The sequence below is a fragment of the Lepisma saccharinum genome, chromosome 8, assembly GCF_977018435.1.
Source record: "Lepisma saccharinum chromosome 8, izLepSacc3.1, whole genome shotgun sequence".
In the NCBI taxonomy this organism is placed as follows: Eukaryota; Metazoa; Arthropoda; class Insecta; order Zygentoma; family Lepismatidae; genus Lepisma; species Lepisma saccharinum.
Genome location: NC_139236.1, coordinates 92,593,383 through 92,605,543, shown reverse-complemented (window position 1 = coordinate 92,605,543; position 12,161 = coordinate 92,593,383).

Here is a 12,161-nt window from a genome sequence, read left to right as displayed (position 1 = left end):
GGATCTTTTATTCCGTGGGCATTTTTATTAAAAGTTTACGGTTTTAAACGTCATGTTCAGGACTGGTGACTTACTTTTAGACCTCATAGAGAGGTAACACCATTTATTCTTATGTTAGCAGCCAGCAGGTGATTTATTTTTACGTCTGTAAAGAAAAAATAGCGACACTTGCTCGGATATGGTTTTCACAAGATTATGAAGTGAATTAAAACAATAAGAAAAGCAGGATTTGTCCACCAGCCGTATTTGTGAAGGAGCGTTCTCTAATGCTGTAGAACGAGCAGGGGTGCTGAAGCGTTGCAAGGGAGGGAGTGAGAGAGGCAGGAGGCATCGTCGGTCGTGTTCGTTCGATGGAAAACCTCTCGTCATGTGATGCCTCTCTCACTCCCTCCTATCATCGCAGAAGGAACGAGAGGTGGTTTTGCGAAAACGTTCACATTTATCCAACAACCCCAGTTCTTTTCTATTTTCATTTTTTTTATATATGTTTCAATGCAAGAGGCTCCCTCTGGTGCTACTCTGTTGCTTTTGAGGTGCATTGTGCAGGCGGGAAGTTCGCATCGCACGAAGCACTCATCGGCCTCCATGCAACAGAGTAGCACCAGAGGGAGCCTCTTGCATTGAAACATAAAAAAATAAATTAAAATAGAAAAGAACTGGGGATGTTGGTTAATGAATCTTGTGAAAACCATATCCGAGCAAGTGTCACTAGTTTTTCTTTACAGAGTAGTAATTGTTTAGTTTTAGGTGAAAAGGTCGAGGCATGATCGATATTTTAGACTTCTTGGGGGTGAGAGGGGGACGATCTTGTAAACTCTTGTAAAGTTCAGACTTATTTCATGCAAATGCAATATCAGGTACCTAGCTGCTATGATAATTACAGATCAAAATATCTAATTTTAAAGCTGTTGGCGGTGCGTGGTGACTTGACCCATATTTGATACCTCGGCCCTCTCCAACCATGCACTACATTTGAAAGTCTTCGTTGGAATACTTTAGCCTAGCAAATGCTCTAAAATTACTGAGAGTTTCATTTTTTAATCTCAATCTCTGAATAGCAGTCTCTGAGATTTGCAAATATCAGTAAAAGATGAAAGAATCGGTCTTTTTTTTGCGCCTCAATCTGATCTACTGCCTTCGCGATTAGCCAAAAATGGCAGAAGAAGTAAATTAATCTAAATCTATTATTTCTTTCTAACTCTTTCATTGATGTAATTCTTCTTTAGTAAGCAACGTTTTTGTTAAAATTATTCTATGATTTATAAAATGATGAAATGATAAATGAGAACACGGGCAACTTTCTTTGCAAAACATCGATCTGAAAGTTTCAGAAACATGGATTTTCTCAATAGGTTTGCACGTGTACTTCATCCCCTTTTAAAAGTAGAGCGTTTTCAGTTATGTTAGTAATCATTAAATAAATGCCTCAATACCATCATGCCTAACTGCATGCGAAGATCGAGTACCAGGCAGGGATGGAAATTTGCGGTAATTATCGTAAGACATAATATTTCAGTTTTCTTGCATTAAGCACAGTTTAATGGAATTATAAGTAATAAAATAATCCGTAATAGAGGCCTCTCGGCTTCCTCTTATCTGTTATGAGTCAACAAGGATATTCATATATTAAATAAATATATATATATATGTGTGTGTGTGGGGGGGGGGAAGAGATTGTAAAATCTGGTTGACGGATTTGAAAACCTGCCCCCCCCCCACTCCAAAATAAGTTCCGACGTCCCTGTTTGTGATTGTCTCTTCATCTATCTTATCTTACCACCATTCATACTCATCTTCGCTATTAGCCAAAGGGGTAGAAAAGAAGTAAAATAAACTCAATAAGTCATTGTGTTATCAAAAATTGACCACAAGTATAATTTCTTGACATTTTATTGACTTCTTGACCTATTTGTTGATTTCTTTACTTTTCTTGACTGGTCGATACCCTGTAATACGTTTTTTTCCATCGCAAACAGTTGAGAAACGTGCCTCCCCCCCCCTGGTCCCCCGGCTCTGATTTATTGTTTTAACGATGCCCGTGGTACGTAGCACCTCAACAATTTGTTAGTTATTCGAATATAGAATCTTCAAATCCCCCACTTCACGAAGGCTATGTAGAAACAACTCGTTCATGTTCACAGAACCGGATGTTTGCCTGCCACATTGACGTGCGAGGGCTCGTCGGTTTTACGTAACCCACATTTCCGCGAGTTCTTTTTTAACATGATTATTTATCATTATGATCGTGTCTCTCCGATTGTGTGCACTTCCTCTAACTGTCCTTCATGCGAAACGTAACTGCGTATTGACAACCGATCAGGAAGCGATACGCACGCACCCTGAGAAGTGGAACAATTAATCCCCTGCAGAAAGCTACCGAGAGAGGGGGCAACGACTGATCCTTCATTACCACACAAAACACCTTTGCAGGAGCATCCACGGTGAAATAATCGCCCCATTGTCGACAGGGGTCAAAGTTCACGATGCTGTAATGAATATGTTGACACGGGTGTAAATGAGGTTTCGCGCCGCGTGAAACAATGCATTGTCACCAGCGGCCACGATGAATAATTTATTCTTTATTGTAATCACCTGCCACTTAAGATATCGAACTTTCTATGGAGGTTACCGTTTTAGAACTAAGATAGATGGCAGCACCATAGCAGATATACTGTAAGATTTCGTGTCTCAGATCTTCATTGTTTATATTTACAATATTGCATAGCACGGGAATGCGGAGGGGTGTTACGGGTGTCAGAAGCCTCCTTTGGACTTAATATTCTTGAAGAAAAGGGGTCAATAAAATTGATTCGCTCCATTTCCCTACCCTCGCCAGAGGCAGGGCTGGACTGGCCCACAGGTACACCGGGCAAAATCCCGGTACGCCCTCTCATATTCGCATATTCGGCGCTCTTTTTTCCCCAAGTTCTCAGAATTGGGTGCCCTGTTGACAAAAAATTGCCACAGCCCTCTTGGCAGTCCCAGTCCGGCCCTGGTCAGAGGTCCCGGACGGAGTTCTAATCTTGTTCTGGGCATGAGTGTTCTTCGTGAATGTTCCTTTATGAATTTCTTCATATCATCAATCATCCTCGTCGTCGCGATTAGCCAAAAGTGGAACAAAAGCGACGCTAAATACAGAAAATCAATCAATGAACCACTTTCCTAAACATAATAGGCCTCAAAATGCTTTTTTTCAGAACTTGAACCCCCCCCCCTCCCTTAAAAGCACTGGGTTGCTCCTATGTACCATAAATTACAAGGTATTGGGCTGTGTAAAACGTGCTCAAAGCAGTACTCGAGGTGAAAGGGGGATGCGAGGGGATGGTATCAAAATTTTCGCAAAGCATCCCCTCCCAGTTGTGTCACTGTCACTATGTTAAACCATAGAGCATTCCCCTCCCCAGCTAACATTTTGCACTTCTGACTCGGAGTGCGATTTGAAGGAGGTTGCCATTATGCTGTTCCAGCGCTTGTTGAGAGCATAGTGTTTTGGTTCGAGCTAGTGAGCGCCTAAGTCAGAATGTAGGCCTATGCAAGTGGCTCAGTCGGTAACGCGTCTGACTACCATGCTCAAGGTCCCGGGTTCGATCCCGGCCGGTTCAAATCCGGGAACTTTTCTAACAGTGGAAGCGGCCTACCCAGCGTCGAATAACATGTGTACCTGGGGGAAACCCTGGGGGGTAAAGGCGGTCAGGGGCGTGATGCTGATCACATCACCCCCACTCACGACCGGATCAAGAAAGTGTGGGGCGTGGTGCTATGCACAGGGGAATACTTTACCTTTTACCTTTATGTAACACTTGCAACGCTCAGTTAGTGTGGTTAGTTTGCTTGCCTTAAGTTAAAAAATAAACATATTTCAAATCCATAAACATTTTACGTGTAAAATGTACTAAATAAGCACATATTTGGAACAATCATATCATTTCAGTGAAAATATTGGAACATTCCGCGGCACCCCTTTAAGCCCCTTAGGCGCCGCGGCGCACACTTTGGGAACCACTGTTCTAACGCATACTTTAGAATTCATAATTCAACAATTCAGTTGAAATATCCAAGTTTGTAGATTAACGTGCAGACTCTGTACATGCAAGAGTGGCCATGAAGAATTTACTCCATTCCGAACCGAAGGAAATCATTTGATAAAGACACACTGGCTGACAATGTTCCTAAACAAAACTAGATAGTGTGAACCACAAACGAATCAGTAGTGCGTGAATAAGTGTGAAGTTATGATTATTTTTGATTCGAAAAACGACTGAAGCGGGATTTAATGTTCTTCAGACAATACAGAGTTAACATGTTAGGCTGGATACGGAAAATTTTATTAAGGATTTCAACTTTAAGTTGTGGAACTCAGAACAGGGTTTTAAATTGACTTGAACGTGTAGTGTGCAATCTCGTTAATGAAGTGCAAAATTTAGGAGAGCTTGTTGATTGTTTCGTGCTAAAGAAAATCAGTTGAAAATGGCCAACAATATTTGAATCAAGAAGAAAACTGGTAAAACTATTCGAAAACATGACAGGAGTAGATAAGAATTGGCGAGAACGCCAGCATGTTTTCAGAGGAATGATAAGTAAATAAAGCACTCATGTTCAACTGTGTCAATTTCATTTTTAATATTATACAATTTTGATGTTTCAAGAACTCCAACGATGAACAGTGATGGGTATAAGAAGACATGCAAATTACAAGTTTATGGTAATGTAACCCAACTGTAACGTGAAGTAAAAACAACGATGATTCGTTCCTGCGAGGCAAATATATGTAATTGACTGACTGACTGACTGAATTTAAAATTATAGGTGTGTTAGACGTTAGTAACAGTCTAAACGCACGGCCATGAAATTAGGCGGGTGGCAGAAGTTCGCACTGTTGCCACGTCGGAGCACAACGCCGTGTGCTCAGAGGTTTAAGAGAATTAAAGATCTCGTTGTAGAGAGATATGGGACTCCATTTCTGGGGCCTGTAACGAACTTTCAATTCACACTATCACCAGCTCTGTGTCGAATGGGACTCGAAAGTGTCCCGGAGAGAAGTCGGTCTTACGCTAGAACTAGGCAACGCAGCCCGCTTTACGTTGCCACATTGTGCACGGGAACCAGCGACTTTTGTCCCGCTCTCGCTTTGCTTTTCCCCATTATGTGGCACCAGCGCAATTCTGCCCAGCGGCCTATTTTCATAGCCGTGAGTTTAGTATCTACTACACCGATTTCAATATGAAACTTGCACAGCATTAAACGTTGAGTCGGTTTTGTCGTACTGTATATTTGAAACATGGCGATGAAAGATGGGTCAAAAACATTGCTCGTTTGGTGTTGATTTACTTCGATCTTTGTACTCACGTGCGGGATTTCTAAAATCAACAAGGTTATCCCTTCTCTGAAGTTGTGAAAATATGAGTATTATTAAGAATCTACTAACACCGTTGTATTTCTAGTAGGTACTAAGAACTTGACTTTTAAGAATCATATGATTAATTCGTATGTGGAAAAAGTACATTTTTGGCCACGCACCTATTTCTTTGTTACAATCCCGCCTATTTTTATTCTGATTAATTTCAAGTAACCGTATCTCGAGTAGTTATTTGTGAATGGGAAAGAAATGGGTTAATTCAATTCAGCCGTCGGTATATCAAGTTTAAGCTCTCATGGAACAGCAATGAAAATAGGAGCACATACAATAGAAAATGTTCCTTCCGTTCTACTAGCGCAAAGAGCGATTGAAAAGCAGTTGTCCGTTTAGCAAGAGTCGATTTCCTGGAAGTCATTACCACAGCTTAGTGAATTTACATTGATGCCTTCCGTTATTGCAGTCGCACAAAAGCAGTACGTAATAAATGCTAGGAATTAAACTATAGTGGAAGGGGAAACTTTCCCAATGTTCATTCAATGCACATCTTTATTGCTAAATCGATTGCACAATGATGCATTTGATTTATGTACGTTAGAAATGTTGGATTGGCTTCTCTTCCAACGGCATATTTGAATAGAAATCCAACTGTTGTATTAAAATTGTATTTGTACTTTCAATTTCTAGAGATGATGCCGAGAGAGGTCTGAGAGCTGTTAAAAAATCGAGAACACGCCCTTTGAAACTTGTCGAGATCGAGAACCGAGACAAAATCACAAAACTGAGGATAACTTTCAAGAATTCCGTCTTTTCGAGACTTTAGCCACAGATAAATATTTCAATATTTATTTAACATAGCATATAAAGCATTATTACAGCAGTTATACATAGCGAACACATAATATACAATTACAAATTGAAAGAGATACTAACAACTGAGATAAGACCAGTGATGTGCCGTAGACTATAAGTTTACGTCTAAATGCGTTGTCTACACGTAATCTACGCGTAGATTACATTGGGTTGTAGTTTACATAGACTATGTAGACAATCTAAAGTGCAATAAAATTAACTTTCAAGGCTTTCATGAAAGGAAAGTGACATTTTCAACGATATTGGTTCCTAACGAAATGAAAGGAATCCTATTTACAACAAAATGTATCTTCTCTTCTATCATCAACTATGGAAGAAGATAAATAGTATGCAAAAACAACAACAGATGGCAGTCGTGAGGCAAGGGTAGTCTTTTTCCCATAAAACACTAGAATATTTCCTGTATTAGGTTTCTTCCTAGGTGAGAAATTATTCGAATTTGAAAGAAAGAGTATGAAAAGTTCTCTTTACACATCAGCAGTATAATTTTCTTTCAATTCCACGGCGCCCTTTGTTAAGTTATCACCTTTCGCCATGTTATTTACATAGATTACCTAATCTACGTGTATAAAATAGTCTACGTGTAGAATGTAGACTATCGTTGTTTACACGTAGACGCACATCACTGGATAAGACATTCAATTAAAATAATAATAAACAGACAACGAAACATGGAAAAATCTTAAAAAAGTGATAAAATACGTAAGAAAGATAAACATCAAATCCTAAAAAAATATGTACAACCGATAGATTTACTTACAGTCAATTAATTTTACATTAGAATGCTCTACTTGAGGAAAAAGGACAATTCTAAACTGTTACACATAAGGTATAAACATGTTTTATTGTTACCACAATATTTAAAGTCCACAATTTACGTTGTTTTGGATTTTGGAGGGTACTTCATAGCTTTTGTAAACCTTGAAATGTATAAAAGTTAACTATCGCACACCTAAATCTTGTTTCCGATTTTGCTAATCGTTCGAATGAGTTTGCAAAGATGCAGATTATAGCGAAGAGTGATAATCCACTTTCACCTTAACTGCCAACACATCTGAGCCCTTTTTTTAAAAAAATCTTTGTTGCTGTGCTAAACTGAATATGTACGGCAGGGCACGTGGCAGAGTGCAAATTGTAAGAAATAAGCATTTTGCTATTCACTCTAACGTGTTCAACGTATTTTTATTACCCTAATAGTTATCGAAGTTAACCTGAGTGATGAAATACACGATATGATTTCTTTATAATGAGTTTTCACTGGTAATGTTTAGTTTAGTTTCTTGGTATATTTAAAGTGTTCTTTCATTTTGTTTAAAGTGACCATTCACCTTTACTTCATTTTCTTTATTCCAGGAAATTTTCTTACAGGAACAGCAGATTTCTACTTGTTTCGTTCTTGTTTTGATCGCAGTGTTGGTCTCGTCTCGAAATATAGTGTTGGCAATAGTGTTGTCCTCGAAACGGGACGAGACGATATGGTCTGTCTCATCTCGTGAGCAACACTAGTCGGCAACACAGCTGCTAGATATCATTGGACGCCTCTCTCGATGCTACGAAACCTGGGGTTCACCAAGCCAGCTTTTAATAACCGGGTACCTAGGGACAACATGCGGGGTAAAGCGTAGTGCTGATCCACATCCCCTCCCACGGCAAGTTGCAATGAGCAGGGATCCCGGGTTCGAATCCCGGCCTGGAAATGGGTGTTCCTTCATCAATTTCATCATATCACTCTCGCGATTAGCCAAAAGAGGCAGAAAAGCGACGCTAAATAAACGAAAATACAACCAGACGCTATTTCTTTAATATTTATGTGTGCATTTTCCACTCCTTTTGCTTATAGTTGGACTTTTCCCTTGCATAATTTCACTGTAATTGCCTATCATTCATTCATTAATAATGACTTTCGGAAATAAAGTTTCCGCAAAGCTCAGGGCTTGTACGAGTGAGTGCTTATAAATCATATTTTCTGATTAGGCCTCTGATAAGCTTATCGCGACAGGAAAGCCGAAGTAATAGCAATCAGAAGAAACACAATTAAAAACAGACTTTTATTTGTCACCCTTATTTCCCCTTCCGTGGAATGCGACCGAATGCAATCGTGGCGTCCGAGGTGACGTAGAAATCGTCATTGAAAATTTTCGACTGATTCACTTAGGCTCCTTGGCAGGTAGTTGAAGAAAAACATTGTTGCCAGGCACATCGAATTTTCACCAACTCAAGAGATTCTCCCTGGAAGACTCCTGAGGCTTCTTCTTTTTCAGTTTTATATTTTCCCGTATTTTCACATATCCCACATTTTAAGGTGTAGCTGAGTCAGAAAGTATGTAAATTAAATACAGTCGTTGTAATATCGAGCAGAAAAAGTGTCGTATCTAAAGGAAATATGTCATGGCCACAATTATATTTAAAATTATGCATTTTTTATTGGTTTACGTTCACCTCGTGCACAGGCTTGTTTTGACTTGACCCCGGGACTTCTTGATTGCAAGGCAATACCGACAAATGAATGCATAGTATTGGCTATGATTGTGAAATTCGAACTCTAACCTGTCCTCACACTAAATAAAAACAATCTTGCCATTTAAACACGATAAGTAAACTACACACAACAATGAAACAAATGTCCAGTGGTTGAATATGATATTTCACTTGATCTTCTACTTTTATTGACGCATCCTTTATTTTATAAAAAAAAATCGTAAAATCACAATTTTTCACTGAAAATGTTTCATAACTTAAAAAGAAAGTATCATGTGCTTTATTACACGAAGAATTGCAAGATATTCTTCATTAGCTCTTCAGCTTTATAAAATTCTGTTTTCGCATTTCTTCTACCTTCATGGATAAATAATGACCAAATGATTTATTTTCACACGTTTAAATATTTTCTTGTATTCCCTTTGAATATGTTTTCCTGTTCTAATGATCTTATGGCTATATTTATACATTTTCTTAATCAACTTGTCTTGTGCACATCATCTTCATATTTGAGAATGTGTAATCCCACCACAAGGCTCTTCCTTCTACAGCGGTCTCTTTTCTACAGGTTTTCTCGCTCATATAATAACCTGCCTCCAAATGTGGACATATTCTTGGCAGAACAAAGTTTTAGAAAATTGTTAAGGATGTGTGTATAATTTTGATTTGTTTTCTGTGCCATCTTGTACTCTATTTTGTTGTTGTTATTATTATTGTTTTCCTGCTGTTACTGTTTCAATGTCAAATGGTCATTCAGCACTGTATCTGAAACTTTAGGTAAAATAAATAAATAAAATTTTGGTTTCGTCATTGCGAGATATTTATTATTTTAATTATTTGGTAATGGCAAATATCAAATTCGAGGTAACAATATGCTTCATGTTCAATAGATTTTAATCACTATTTAATAATATAAATAGCACACTTCTTGTTGCAAACGGTTAGGCAATGGAGTTGAAAAATAAATCGGGAACAATACATTACATATTGTGTTTATCAAGATGTGGATGATTGTTTATTTGAGTCAAAACATATGATCTCATAGTTGCCAGGTTATGTTTGTAATCATATTTTCATAGATATTGAAGATATTATGTATGAAGCTAGGAAATATTTCTAAACGAAAAATTTGAGCTATTTTGGCCCGTTCTATACCGGTTAGCGCATGCCGTTACGTCTAAATATAATAATCTGGACTCTTGAAATTTTCCGACGCAATTTACGATTGTCCACGATATGAGATAAAACTGTGAGTGGATTCTGTCATATTCTAGAAAAAAGAGAATTCAATGTTAGTCATTCAGTCATGTACTTGTCCGTAAGTTCCCACGTGATCATCTAAAGAACAATTTTATAAGTCGTAACCTGCCAAAGGTTGATTTTCTTGGGAATGATCAAGGGCTGATTGTTGTGTGACAAAACAAATTCGTTCCCGATGCTCCCAGGCTATTTCCTCTTGCGTAACAATTTGCCATTTAGTTTAATAGGCAACTCGTAGGCAATTCCTGTTCTGCCCAGACAAAAATAAGCGTCGTTTTTTTTTCATATTACAAAAGAACATCGCATTGAAAAGAAAACGCAATTTCAATGAGATTTTCCACAAAATGTCGTAACAAGTTCATAATAAATGATAAGGTATAGAGTCCAGCGCAGATATTTCTGCCGTGCGATGCGCGAAACAACTAAAGAAGCAGTGTTGCTAATGGAGCAGATAGAAAAATCGCTGCAGTGCGACGATGCACAGCTGTTACGTACAACAATAAAATTAGAGAATTCAGGTCTATCTAACGTTGAGTTTCAAACGTCATGCATTATACCAGGACTAGGATTAATATGTACTAACAAGTGGCTTTGTATGTAGCTACATACATATGGACTAAAAATTCGCAAAATATGAACTAACACATAAGTAAAATTACCAAAAATGCTGCAAAGAAGACTTCTTCATACGATTCCTTATTTGAGTGATTTCAAACAAAATAAAAAAATATATATATTATTTTTCATTGCATTAATGCACTGGTGGCGTTCTAACTTTTCACTCCCAAAACCCGTATACACTGGTATGGAACTGCAACGGCAGATAATAACATGCCAACGTGTTAAACCGCTACAATTCCACCATAACACTCCTCCTCAAGCAGTATTATTATTTCCTCTCTGAGATCGGCGACAGTCGGTTGCCTTTGTTGTACATTTACAAAGGATGCCGGCTTCCACAACAATAACAAGTACATACACTGCCACTAGACGATAAGCTGCGCGGCTTTTTCTTTTGTTATGAACCAGGGCCGGCGCTAGTCATTTTGCCTCCCTGGGAGGTGGCGGCAGATGCCGCTCTATTTCGACCCCCCTCCCCCCGGTCATTACGCAGCAACGGAAAATTGAAAATCAATATATTCCTAACTAAAACATCAAAATATAAAATAAATAATGAGACTTCTTATGCTATTTCAATACTATTCAGCGAAAAGAATATCTCGCTCGATCACAGTTTTCAATAGGCTTATTTTTTCTTCTTCGGTTCGCCCTCCCCTTCCGCCGGCCCTGCTATGAACTTGGTCACCCATCAAAGCATGGCAATTTTAACACAGAAAACAATATGTATCGCATTAAGCAGCAAAAATGACAGCCTCCTCTATGCAATTTCTACAAGAACACGTGCCGGAGCCAGAGTTGAAATGATGTTGGAGCCACATAATTTATTTATTTTGAATAATTCCAAAATTATGAAATATGAACAATTTGTTGCTGCTCTTCGCTGCTCTCTTGCCAAAATGCTTTATTGGGATGCTAACACCATGAGTGGCTTCCTCCTTCATGAACTCGTGCACGTTGCTTAGAATTTCCCGAGCTTGGCTATGCAAGGTTTTTGATTTCAACTTCGACAGAACTGGAGGCATTATGGAATTTAACGTTCATTAGCAAACACACACTTTTACATACACACACGCAATACACGCACACAACGTCAAACCGGTCAAATACTTAGTATAAAATAAAAATATGGTGCTTCCAATCCAACAAAACTCACCGCCACTTTACCTGTCTTTCCCCTTCCGTGACAGAAATAGTGCTTCATTATTACAGTTGGCAACACTAGTTACTAGCTAGCCAATGAACATGCACTGCATAAAAGAAGCAAGCACTACGCCGTGCTATATTGCCACATTAGCGTCCCTACCGAACGGTGGGAACCGCGAGCTGGAGCGCTATTCAATTGTTTTCAATGATGTTTGCGCGAGTGTGTCCAGGAATGGAATGACAATATGGCAACAATAGCGAAGGTTTTCGAGCAGGGTAGAACACGTGATGCTAAGAGAGAGGGAGACGAAACGAAAATTCGTTTCTACGCAACGGCAAATTTACGTGTGTGGCACTCTACTAGTAATTTTCGTTGAACGTTGTTGTCCACCATTCATTACCTTCTCTGAGAATCTCAACAATGCGCTCGATA